The sequence below is a fragment of the Macrosteles quadrilineatus genome, unplaced genomic scaffold (genome assembly GCF_028750875.1).
Source record: "Macrosteles quadrilineatus isolate MER2022 unplaced genomic scaffold, UCM_ALF_1.0 Scaffold_8__2_contigs__length_117827958, whole genome shotgun sequence".
Lineage (NCBI taxonomy): Eukaryota > Metazoa > Arthropoda > Insecta > Hemiptera > Cicadellidae > Macrosteles > Macrosteles quadrilineatus.
This window is the reverse complement of record NW_026542601.1, coordinates 20,999,991-21,012,883: the sequence shown is the minus strand read 5'-3', so window position 1 is coordinate 21,012,883 and position 12,893 is coordinate 20,999,991. Positions and strand designations below refer to the sequence as shown.

General features: G+C 43.6%; 1 protein-coding gene across 2 annotated transcripts in view; it reads left to right on the top strand.

Moving 5' to 3' along the window:
- LOC128999787 (pleckstrin homology-like domain family B member 1) overlaps window positions 1–12,893 on the top strand; it is a 164,893-nt gene that overhangs the window by 33,301 nt on the left and 118,699 nt on the right. The gene's annotated exons all lie outside the window — the stretch shown is intronic.

Sequence of the window (12,893 nt, the reverse complement as noted above, 5' to 3'; positions counted from 1 at the left end):
ATTACTTATAAAACCCTACATATTTTCCAGTTGCATGTACGCATTTGTTGTTTATTCCACAAAATAACACCCTTTCGTAAAGTAATTCGTGTTTAACTCATTCATTAACATTACATTCATTAACATCAAATGACTAATTAGTAATGTTTGTTACACGGACTTCCATGCAACCTTGAAGCTTCTCACACATTAGCACTACGGTGGTTTATGCAGTAGTTATATCGCTATGTCGTCTCGATGTGGCAACACCGCATTCTACACAAGTTTTATTTCCTCACTAATATGTTACGTGTATTTTTCCGCATCTTATGTCGATTCGTACAAGGTTCTTCGTCAAGTGTACCGGTGAAAAATAACAGGTTCGTCGGCGGAACAGGTTGCTGTGTTTCGGAGCCGAATGTGATTAATGTGTTGGCCGCACACGAAGGTGTTTCAATTTTGCCGTAAAAGGTAATTGAGTAATTTCACTAGAGCGGATGCATTGCAATATTTTAGTTTTGGTAACGACGTGAAATTTTGACCACCAAGTGCATCTAAGTGCACTAAGTGGTCTGAAGAATCGATTTTGTAAATAATTGGTTTTAGTTCGTACAGATTAATATACAGATTTTACAAAAACCAACTGTTAAAAACACTATTTTGATGGCTCATACAAGTTATTTATAACTACAGTATTTATGTTGTTGGTCTATAATAATTATTTAACCCTCTACTCTATTAATCTTGTTTTTCATCTCCTTCTAATCTCTATGTGTTCATCTCATGGGTCGTTAGCGCTAACTGTAACACTTACATTTACAATATCTATTGTAGAAAATCCTATTTGCCTGCATAAGTCAAAGAGTGTTTTCACGGTAATACTATTACTTATTCATCCATACCTACTTATGACTAAGTAGTTGCAGGTTTCCTATATCACACTTGACCTTCGAAAAATAAACTTAAGTGCCAAGTTTAATCGTGACGGTAAATCCCTCTCAACACATAGCTGATTCCAATAAATCTTGGAAGACTCCAAGACAAATATCGGTATGCAGTTGAGATTCGGTCGGACGCGGAAGAAACAACCGGTTTATCCATAAATTACCGCATCGTTTGCTATGATTGGCAACGATTTATCGGACGAAACCAGTTCCAATTTGGTGTTAAATCAACGTATTTTATTGGAGGTCGGTGAGATTATCTGAGTCTACCGCTCACTCTAGTCTCCAGTATTGTAGGATGACCGCTTCTCAGGATTACAGCATGCAAATGAGCCGGTCGTGTTGCCGTGTTTCAGTCTTAGTGTAGAAATACGGCGCTGTTTACTATTCCGTGTTGGCCCATTTAGTGGAATTTACAGCGGTTCGAATTAATTCTGATTATTTTTAATCGAGGGCGATATTTTCTTAGCGTTCTTTCGGTTCTGTCCGTATTCGTAGAGTTATTCTACGATTATCTTCTGACTGGGTTGTGTCGCACAAAACCTATTTGCCTATTTTTTATAAGGCCTTTAATTGGGAAATTATTGACAATTAGTATTATTGATTGACTTTAGAACGCTTCAGCAAAATAGAGCATGATTTTGTGCATCAGCGTGACTACCAATCGTTTAGTTGGTTACTGATTTTGGGTCACCACAATATAGATCCTCCGTTATCCCGTATAAGATTGGTGCTCATACGTTTATAGTAATATTTACTTACTCCTGTGGCCATTGCATACTTAAGCAGTCTTTGGCCTGGCCAACCATGTGCCTCCAGGACCCTCTTTCTTCTGCCAGCTCCAGATCTGCTTCGACTGCTTCCCCTCGTCCGCCCATGGGACCCTTAGTCTTCCCAATGGTCTCCTGCCCTCCGGAGTACCTCTTATCACTTGCTTTATTATCTCTCTCTCTCACCTCTGCGTTGAATGTGGCCCAGCCACCTCAAACTTCTACTCTTTACCACTTCCGCCAATATATAATTTCTTCAACTCCCTATTTTTCTTATTCTCCACGAGTCTCCGTCTTTTATTGGTTCAAAAATTCTCCTCAATACTTTATTTTAAAAAGTAATAAGGCTTTTTGGGATTATTTTTCTAAAGACCAAGTTTATAGTAGGCTAATTATAGTCATAAAATTGAATAACCGATAGGCCTACCTAATCTTGTGCTTGTTTATTCGTGCGAGTGTTTCAGTCCCCCTGTGAACATTTTATTGACAACTATTATAACATTAACTAAACTTAAATGAAACGAGTTAAAAATTGACTTTAATACTGAAGTAAAAATTTAAAAGTCCTCTATACCAATTACCATAAAAAATAAATAATAGTTTCCTAAAATAAATTCACAAATTTTTCAAACAAACTGTACACATTAATTAACAACCTCAATTTATAGATGATGTTACATGGTTTCTATTAGCCCAGACACGGGAATAAGTGTTTTAAAAAACTTAAATAATACTAACAAATCCCTTTTTCCTCTTGTCTGTGCTATTAGCTACTTGTACATCATTAAAATAATCCTACCATGAGTTCCACTTTACGGTTCTATGGGAATGTCCGCATGGTCCATACTTCTCCAGATGAGGTGAACCGCATTCCCATAACCTCACCTGTGCTCTGAGCCCTTCCTGACTGCGGTTTGAAGCAATTCGCAGCATCTCGGTTGCTGACTTTTCCGGTTTTTAATGAGTTAAGATGGCGGGGATTGTTGACACGAGAAATGTCATTGGGTTCACTGGTCGTTGTAAACATTGTCAAAATTTGTCGAGCATTGAGAATGATTTCGTATCAAGCATGTTTATAGATTGCCATCAATACACGATACATTATGGTATGATTGAATAGAAGGATGAAAAACACACATTTAAATATTTAAAAATTTGCTTTCGTAAAGCTAATGGTATGAACAAAAAATGAGGCTTACTTTGGTGTTTAAAATGTTAAAGGCTTAATCTAGGAATTTTTATGAGTCAAATTTTGATAAAAAGGAGACACCAATCCAGTCCAAATAAATTTAGTTTGACACAAAATTAATATATGAAAAAAATCCATTTCCTGTTTTCTAATTTGAGAATCTTTAAATAATAAAAAGTTTCTTTTAATCGAATTGTGAATGACACGGACGATGATTTCAGTTAAATAAAGTAAACGGGTATTGTTTAGGAAAGCGGGGAAGTGTCTTCAGCAGACATAATTTGATTCATTTTTTCAATTTTGGTAAAACTCAAGTTGATTTCAGAGTACTGAATGTTGTTACACTTAAGTATTTATGTGTCTAACAACGGTCTTTTTGCTTGTTACAGGTGAGAATACTTTGTGATGACGCCGAGGCTGCAACGTTGAGTATAAAGTAGGACATTGTTTGTTATTTCGTTATACAGTTTATTTTAGTGTTATCGTTTGGTTAGTTAACATTTGAAGAAAACGAATTAACTAAGCACCAGTCAGATAAGGTATTGCTTACCAATAGCTTATTTTTAAGAGTCTGCTAAGCTATTGCTTAGGCCTTATCATTGGTTACCCAAAAAGAATCGCTATAAAAAATAAACATTAGTAGACAGTATTTTGTCTTCAAAAATGTACGTAGTTATAGGTGTAGAGCATCCGTTGGGACTTATCAATGATTGTGTCATATAGTTATGGGATTTACTATTATTTTATAGCTATTATTGAGGGACAGTTATAATCGAACAATATTAAAACACTTGATTGCATGATGGTTTTGACTGCAGATACACCATGAAGTATGCGAAGTATAATTTACATTCATATGTTAAAATTAAAACGAGCTTAAAAATCAATCAAGATCAATTGCGTCACTGACAGGGACAGGTTGATATGTTGTATAATTCTATTTACCATTTCATATACTAACCTACCAATCCGCCATTCTGCAGTATATTTTTATGTCGCAGTTCGGATACGGAGACATAAAACGTCGCCACAGTTCAGTAGATTATGTCAATATCTATAATATGTCGCTCCATAAGAATTGTCCTAAGTCTACTATACGCATTTAATTACAGTATGAAAAACTGACACCAGCTTCATATCTGCTGGTCCATACGTATACCAAGACGTCTGCAACAGTGTTCTAAGTCAGCGTCAACCAACCTTGTAGGGAATCTGAAAAAAGTTTGTTCCTGTGTATTATTGGATTTGACTCTTGTCGTCTGTTCTGGTCGGACGCGGTGCACGGTGACGGTGACAGTTTTGTTCCTCTGTTCCACCGTTCTACTGTGAACCACGTCCGGTGTTTCTTTGTCTCGCCGCCCTCCTCTCAAATTAGGATGTTATTTTCTGCTGGTTGGTTTACCTTATTATACCCGTAGTCATGTCTTTGAGCTGGTTAGATTACTGCGTTTGTTGTACTATGAAACTGAAGAATTGCTAAACATGTGTGGGTACTTAAAATTAAATACAGTATCACCAACAGTGTATAAGAATATAAGTATATGAATGAGGTACTGTATACACAGGAATTGAAATTGCTGTAGAATTTTGACTGTGTACAGTTTGAGACTACTTAACGACTAAATGGAACATATGGACTGATATGCAGCGGTAATTTTCATAGAATGTAAGGAAATAATATACAATTGACAATGGGAACTTGTTCAAATTGACCAATATTTGCACACCCATATTTGCGCCATTATCATTTACTTGTAAAATCATAGCCACAACGACCCGTCAAATACGCCCCTTTAACTCAACAACAAGTCTTCTCTTAGGTATTTATCTCATAGCACTTAAGACAGATTTGCCTCAAATAGGTTTTTAACTCATTTACACATTTGCATAATTATATTTTCCTTGAAAAAACTATTGCTATAGCTTCCCCTGTAATATGTCAAATTACACTAACTCAAAAACGAACGATCAACCATTAATTATCAATTTTTTAAGATGGGGACGCCACGATGTGCGTATTTTAATACTTTAATACTTTTCAATGAAATGGCGACCATACAAAGTACCTAGGTATTTTAACCCGAATATGAGTGGAGGATGAGTGTAGGATGATCTCTTTGTAACAGAGTTCGGTCACATTGTTAATTAGATTTGATGTTTTGGATAGTATGATGTCACTAAACGCTGTAATGCTGGTTGATGACAGACATAGCTACTCATCGCTGGACACTGTTCTGCTGGAGTAGCTAGACACTCAACAATTAGGTGCAATGGTTGTTTCCTGTATTGCCGGGTTCAAGGCCAGTCGCTATACCGGGCTTGCCGGGAGATGGCACCTCCTACTACACGTACCCAACTACTGTGTATGAATACCTTTCTGAATCAACCGAAAATAGTCCGTGCCAAAAGTATAGAACGCCCGCATGGCTATTTCAGTCAATGCATGCTGTTGTTAACCTTTTAATTAAAACATTTACCTGTTAAACCTTGTTTCATAGGTAATTGTAAGTTGCGTAATCGCTCGTTCACAAATTTCGTTTACACAACTGCATAATTTAGGCTACATCGATAAAATTAGGTAAAATTAGGTAATTAGGTATCTTGATAAAAACACAAACAAATGAGAAAAGGAGGAATTCTGGACAGAAACAATCTTCTAGCGAGAGAAGTTTAAGTGATACATCATGATTTTTCTTTGACTAATTTTGTCATTTTACTTTGTGTCTACCAATTTGATCATCAAATGACAATGACGTGTATGTCTATAGCAGCGTTCTGATAAACTCGCTGACACGTCGAGCTTTCTGTCAGTTGCATCTTCGCATTGTGGTTTTGGTACAGCGTTGAATAAAGATTCATGTTGTGATAAGCATGTCAATTTGCGCTACACACTGTGACGATGCGCACCCGTTGAACCTGGCATTCAGTCATCAACATTCAAGATACACGATTATATTACTAGGCTACTATCTACATAGTTCTTTAAAATAAAAAGACTGCTGTTGTTGAGGCTATCCAAGAAGGAATTTGAGTTTATCCGATGTTTAAGAACTCGAATGATACAATATAATTTACGTAGTGTAATGTACAATACTATTTAAGAACAGAGGCAACAAAATTTATGTAGTAGGCCTAACACAAACAATAGACCATAATGGTCTATACAATGGTGGCAGGGAAAATATATGCATACTGATAGAAAGATATTTTCGTGTAGATGTGAAGAATCTCTTTATAAATTAAAATAGGCTAAATAAGCACCACAAATGAAATTTAAAACTATAAAAAATTATCTTGAGCCTTGTGGGTTGCCATGCTAGAGACGAAATAATAACGAAATATTAACAGAAAATTAAAACAAATGTTATAAATTCCAAATGACATGTTTTATTTACAGTGTGGGGTGAAAATAGAGAAGTCTGTACATTCCATATTTTTGGTCGAGTTCTCGACCTCTGGGCAACCTATAGTTACAACAAATATGCACTTTGCAATAAACTAAACAATTAGTTTCATTTATCGAGCCAGGTGACAATACAATTTCACACCCAAACTTCGTATGGGAAATGCAATTTACAGCTGTTTCTGATAGGGTTTCCGAAGGGGACTAGGTGAAAACTATTTGTTTCTGTTGAGTAAAAGTATATTGACTCGTTTCCTGTCGATTCATAATTTAATGACCATTACATTCCTCTACAAGAAATTTTAGATTCAGCATAAATAACCGTTTTACAAAGGATTAATTTACTCAGAAATTGGCGAGTACGATCATTCAATATTTTACACATTAAATTCACTGTTATACGATATGGCCATTCCAGCCTTTTAACATTGAAAGACTATATGGTGAGTTTTGAACGTGATAAGGTAATAACAAGCCCATCTTTGACAGATCGCTCTGGTCAACATAGTGTAGTATCAGTGCCCCCTGTCGCAGCCGACCTACACACTCCACATGTCGTGCCCCACGCCCCACCTTGTGAACCCTGACCTGTATTGTGACGTAGCATATAGACAGGACACTTTACTGTCGCCAGCACATAACTAGAACCACTCAAGGGCGATCATGTTAGTTACCACTGATAAGTTTGATTTAGGTTGGATAGCAAAGTAAGTGTAAAATTCTCTAAGCCTATGTAAGTATTGGTTATAAAGAGACACCACTGGTGTTGATTTCCCTGTTGTAGCGAGTTTTTTCTAAGTAGTGCATGTTAACACAAAAAATTAATTACCCTAATTTTGTTTTAGCACAAAAATTGTCATGCATTTTTTCTAACAATGAGACTTCGATTTTGGTGGATAGTAGAGAAATTAAATCTTTATAAAAAATAGGTAGGCATATAACAATGCTTATGACAAGTTAAAAAATGGACAATAGCTACAAAATTTAGAATTCGCTAGACAAACTGGATTGTATTTGTTGTTTTCCTTAAATGTTATGCTAGCTAACTCAAAAGTGTATCCTAGTTATTCCTACGTAGTCATCGTCTTTCTAATTCCTTATTTTCCCTCACCTGCCTATACATTTGTACCCTTTAAGTGTGTTTATAGTGTTTTAAATGTTGAAACTGTTTCCGTTTGCTATGCACGCCGTCCTAAAGTTCTGTCCATAGAGAAATATCACACCTAGTAAAAAAGTTTGAACGATTTGAGGAAGTAGTTGTTTCTATGTGGTTTCATGACTATACCTTTTTAATACAATTATTTAACGTGTTGTACGTAAAACACAAACTAGATCGCAGGTAGATATAAAAATTCAACACACCACTTCTATGTTTTGTCCAGTAAAGAAATCGTAAACAATTTCAAAGCTTTCCTACAACCATTAGATTTACCGGTTGTGTCTGCACCGTTCCCACAGCTACGGCGTGTCCGAGGCATGGCTGGAAGGCTGGCGAGGACATTGAGGTGCAAATGTAGACGGCCAAACGGGGATTTGTGAGTCAAAACATAGTTTGTGAGTGTAATGAGACTTCTTCGCCTCTAGGACACGTCTTGGCCGGCAATAAACGCTAATAATCGTTTGTAACGCGGGAAGATAAAGGACCGAGGTGCGGAGTGTTGTGAGGATGTATGCCACGGACAGGCTTTGTGCAATAGAAATGGTGAATGTGTTGTGGTGTTTATGTAAATTAAACTATAAGGCAGTTTTAGAATATAAAAAAAATCCCTGAATGATGTTCAAGCTTTGAAAGTTGATTCGCATTATTGGAAGTGTGACTGGTAGATGCGTTGCGTCTCCCGAGCGCCGAGGCCATAAATTACCAAAGGGTCTGCTCAGTGATACAGAAGTGACGAGGGTTAATACCTTCTATTCATTTTAAACATTCGACTGCCAGACTCCGACGAGTAAACATCGAGGAGCTCTTGATGACGTCACCTACAACAATCTTCGACGCCGGAGGGACTGAGCGTGGGCCGCCTTCGTCGTCGACAGCACCGCCGGTGCAGTATCCTGGAGGGACAGCGCGTGGGCCGCCTCCATTGAACATCTCGCCGCAGCTACCATCACCGCTGGCCGAGATGTTGTCGTCTTGCAGTTCTGGTACTGCATCTCAAAACGGCCTTAGTCAAGGCCACCAAATGTCGCGGCGGTCCGATTCTTCTTCGCCCAGCTGCAACGAAGTTTTGGGCCAAAATATTTCCCCGCCCGCACTCGACACTACTGAAGTGGAAGATGGTATCCTCAGCCCGATAACCAACAGAGAGCGGCTCCAAGCTGACCTTCTTTCTACTGTGGCATCTGAGCTCAACGCCGGCCCAATGGACACTGATGCAGCCCAGCCCAGCAACACCATCCCCCCAGGACATCCCTCTCGAGGGAAGGAGTCCAGGGCCTGGGGGAAGACCGCTGCTGCGGTAACCCGAGCGGGTGACCAACTGTGGTGCGCCACTGCCAATGACGGAGGCCCACACTTGGCTACTGGCGGCGAGGGGAACACTTGCCAGGGGAACCTGCGTCAGTCATTTCCAAAAAACGGCCTTTCTAAAGTCCACCAGACAGCCACGAAGAGGGCTGCAGCATCGTCCCCGCCTCCTGGACTTAAAACTCGAAGAAAGAACTCCGACACTCGAGAGGTCATGGACTCTGACTTCGTGGAGCCCAAGCGAGAGCCCCGACCACCCCCGATCTTGCTCGACCTGCCGAAGAGCTGGCCAGCTCACAGCTTAGCTATCAAACAGCTAACTGGAAGCCGATTTGAAGCAGTGTGCAACGGGAGAAATCTCAGACTGAAAGTTGAATCTGTCAAACACTTCAGAGCAATCCAACGATACCTGATGGACGAAAGGATCCCTTTTCATACCTTCGCCCTGAAACAGGACCGCCTCCTCAAGGTTGTTGTCAAGGGGCTACCACCAACGTTGACGTCCGAGGAGATCGCTACGGAATTCCATGACTTCTCGGTGGTAGAAGCTAAACTGATGAAAACTCGACGGGGAAACCCAACAAACTTGTGGCTATTGACCGTGAAACATTCCGAGGGCTATGCCAAACCTGAAGAAATTTACGAAATCACCAGGGCCTTCTATTGCAAAGTGGAGGTCAGACACTACAGGCGTCCTACAGGCCCCATCCAGTGCCACCGCTGCCAAGGCTTTGGTCATGGGTCTGGCCAATGTCACCGCCAGCTCCGATGCGTCCGTTGCGCTGACTCTCACCCTGCAACACTCTGTCCCAAGGACTCATCAGCTCCTGCAAAGTGCTGCAACTGCGGTGGTGATCATACGGCAAACTACAGAGGGTGCACCAGCTACAAGACACTCAAGACATCCTATGCGTCAGCGGCGAAATCGACACCGTCGGGTCGACAACCGCGTCGGTCACCGGATCCACCACCACCCATGGCTGAGCCCTCGGACGAGTCAGACCCAACACCTGTACCAGAAGACGATGGTTTTCAGACGCAGAGACGAAGACGACAGCGCCCACCGAGAAATCCGGCAAACCGGGGCAGGGCACCCCGCCCTCCGTCTCCAACACCGCCTCGTCCTGATGAGATCCCTGTCAACCCTGTCGAACCTCCGAACCCTCGGGTGAGAAGGACTCCCCACCAACGTCTTGAGGTCCCACAACGTACCAGTAGCAGCCCTGCCCAGCAGCAAATCGGCCCAGCCCAGCAGCCAAACTGCCAAACCCAGCAAACAGCCAAATCTGTTGAGTCGACCACAACCCTGTCACCCCAACGACCATCACAACAGTCAGAGCTCTCTCAACTGCTCTCCACGCTAAGGAGCATGCTGGCAGTCGTAGAACGGCTAGTAGACACTCTCACCAAGCAACATGCCTAGGCTCCGCATCGTATCGTGGAACGCCGACGGGCTGGCAGACAAGCGAAACGAGCTCACCCAACTACTGACAGAACTAGACGTTGACGTGGCCCTTATTCAAGAGACTCATCTCCGCGGTGGGGACGCCCTCAACGTCCGAAATTACTACACGCACAGGACTGACAGACCCCTACAACCTCAACGCCCCAGCGGAGGAACGGCGATACTGGTGCACAGGCGAGTCACCCACAGACCGGTCCCCAAGAACCTCCCGCCTGGAGTGGAAGTTACCTCCATTGCCCTCAACCATGGAGGTACTGAACTGGAAATCTCGTCGGTCTATAACCCACCTGGACGACGCCTCGACCCTGGACTCCTGGACCAGCTTCTGCCCCCCGGCTCACCTGTGCTTCTGGCAGGCGACTTGAACGCCAAGCACCTTGATTGGGGTTGCAGGAGAGGAAACGCCACTGGAGCAGCCCTCAAGAGGTACATCTCTGCCCACCCCTATGTAGAAGTTGTCGCCCCGGCTGATCCCACACACTACCATCACGCTGGACATCCACCAGACATATTGGACATTGGACTGGCTGGCTCATTCGATGGGCTGATTGAGGCTTCGGTGGTCTCCGACCTCTCCTCCGACCATGTACCGGTGGTCTTTGACCTGCCACAAGGGGGAATTCCTGATCATCCTCCAGCCCGCAGGAAGAGGGTGAACTGGACGAAGTTCGCCAACATCCTAGCAAACACCCCACTCCCCCCTCCCCCGCCAGCTGAAAATGCACAACAGCTTGACCAGCAAGTCCTGGACCTGACTACCCTCTTACAGGACGCAGTCAAATCCACAAGTTCGGACGTCAACCCTGTTCTACCGCCTCCGCTTCCTCAAAACCTACGAGAAGAGATCGTTCTGCGAAGACGATTGAGAAGAGCCTACCAACAGTCCCGCTGCCCCAACGCCAAGGCTGAATTCAACCATCAAGCTAGAAGATGTTCCCGCTTGCTTGCTGCTCATCGATCTCAGGAATGGAACGACTTCATAGAGGGCCAAGCAGAGACAAATGACGGCATCTGGAGAGTCGCCAGAGCCCTGCGTGGGGAAAAATCATACAACAGGCCACTACATGGGGGCCGTGGTCTTGTCTACTCCCCGGAGGATCGGGCGGAGACCTTTGCGGACTCAATGGAGGTCCAATTCTCCCCTCATCCGGACGTCTATGATGAAGATTTCTGTGAAACCGTTGACGACTTCGTGGAGAACTATGAGCCCGACGCTGAAGAAGAAGATCGACCCCCCCTCGTGACCGTCGGCGAAGTGAAGAGACACATTGCTAGACTGCGCCCGAAGAAGGCTCCAGGTCCGGACTCCCTCGGAACGCCAGCTCTGAAGAACCTGCCAGGCTGGGTCATCGTCACCATCACATACCTTTTTAACTCCTGCATCAGGCTGGCCCACTTCCCTGACTCCTGGAAACTGGCCAATGTCATCATGATACCAAAGCCCGGCAAGGACCATCTCTTCCCGGAGAACCACAGGCCGATCTCCCTCCTACCTGTGCTCTCCAAGATGCTGGAGCGTATCATCCTGGCTAGGTTTCCCGAAGAGTTTTTCCTGTTGATTAGGACGGAGCAGTACGGTTTCCGGAGAGGCCACTCCACTACCCTCCAACTCCGGCGTGTCCTAAATACCATCGCTGGAGCGATGGAGCGGAAACACCATTCCACGTCCGTGCTGATTGACGTAAGCAAGGCTTTTGACCGAGTCTGGCATGAGGGACTCCTCTTCAAGCTGGCATCGTCTTCACTACCCGGATCCATATACAGACTCATCAGAAGCTACCTGACAGCACGCAGTTTCCGTGTCACTGTTGGACGAGCAACCTCAACATCCCGCCCAGTCTCGTCGGGTGTGCCACAGGGATCAGTTCTCGGACCGATACTCTACCTGTGGTACACCAATGATATACCCCTGGCTCCAAGGGTGCAGCTCTCCCTCTACGCGGACGACGCGCTATTCACTGCCACCTCTGCCAACCTGAGGATGTCCAGGGTGTACGTCCAACGACAGCTGGACCTGCTGCTCCCATGGCTGAAAAAGTGGCGCATCAAAGTAAATGCGGACAAAAGTGAGGCCATCTCATTTACAAGATCAAGGAGACAGGACGATGGTCACCACCTAAACTTAGACGGATCAGACATACAATGGAGAAACCAAGTGAAGTACTTGGGGGTACTTCTGGATCGAAGACTGACACTGACTCCCCACGTTGAGAGAGTATGCAAACTCGCAAAGAAAGGTCTTTGTGCCATCCGCCCACTGCTCCGCTCGACGAAGCTGACGACAGCTGCAAGAGTCAGGCTCTACACGGCCCTGCTCAGGCCAGTTCTCACATACGCAGCCCCGGCATGGTATGACTTCACCTGCAGAACATCTAGACGAAAACTACTAACTGTCCAGAGCAAGGCTCTTCGTATGGCAACTTTCTCTCCCTGGTATGTGAGGAACATTGTTATCAGAGACTCCACTGCAATCTGCACAATCCGAGACTACGTAGACGGACTCAGAACACGACTGGAGGAGGCGGCGGACTTGTCTCCATGGGACCATATCCGGGAACTGATAGCCGAAGAGGTTCCCCGGCTCCGGCCCCTCATCATTGAATAAACTCCACACTACAACGTAGCGTCTTCAGGTAGCAAGGCTACCAGGGCGTAGACCCGATGCAGCCATCAAGTATA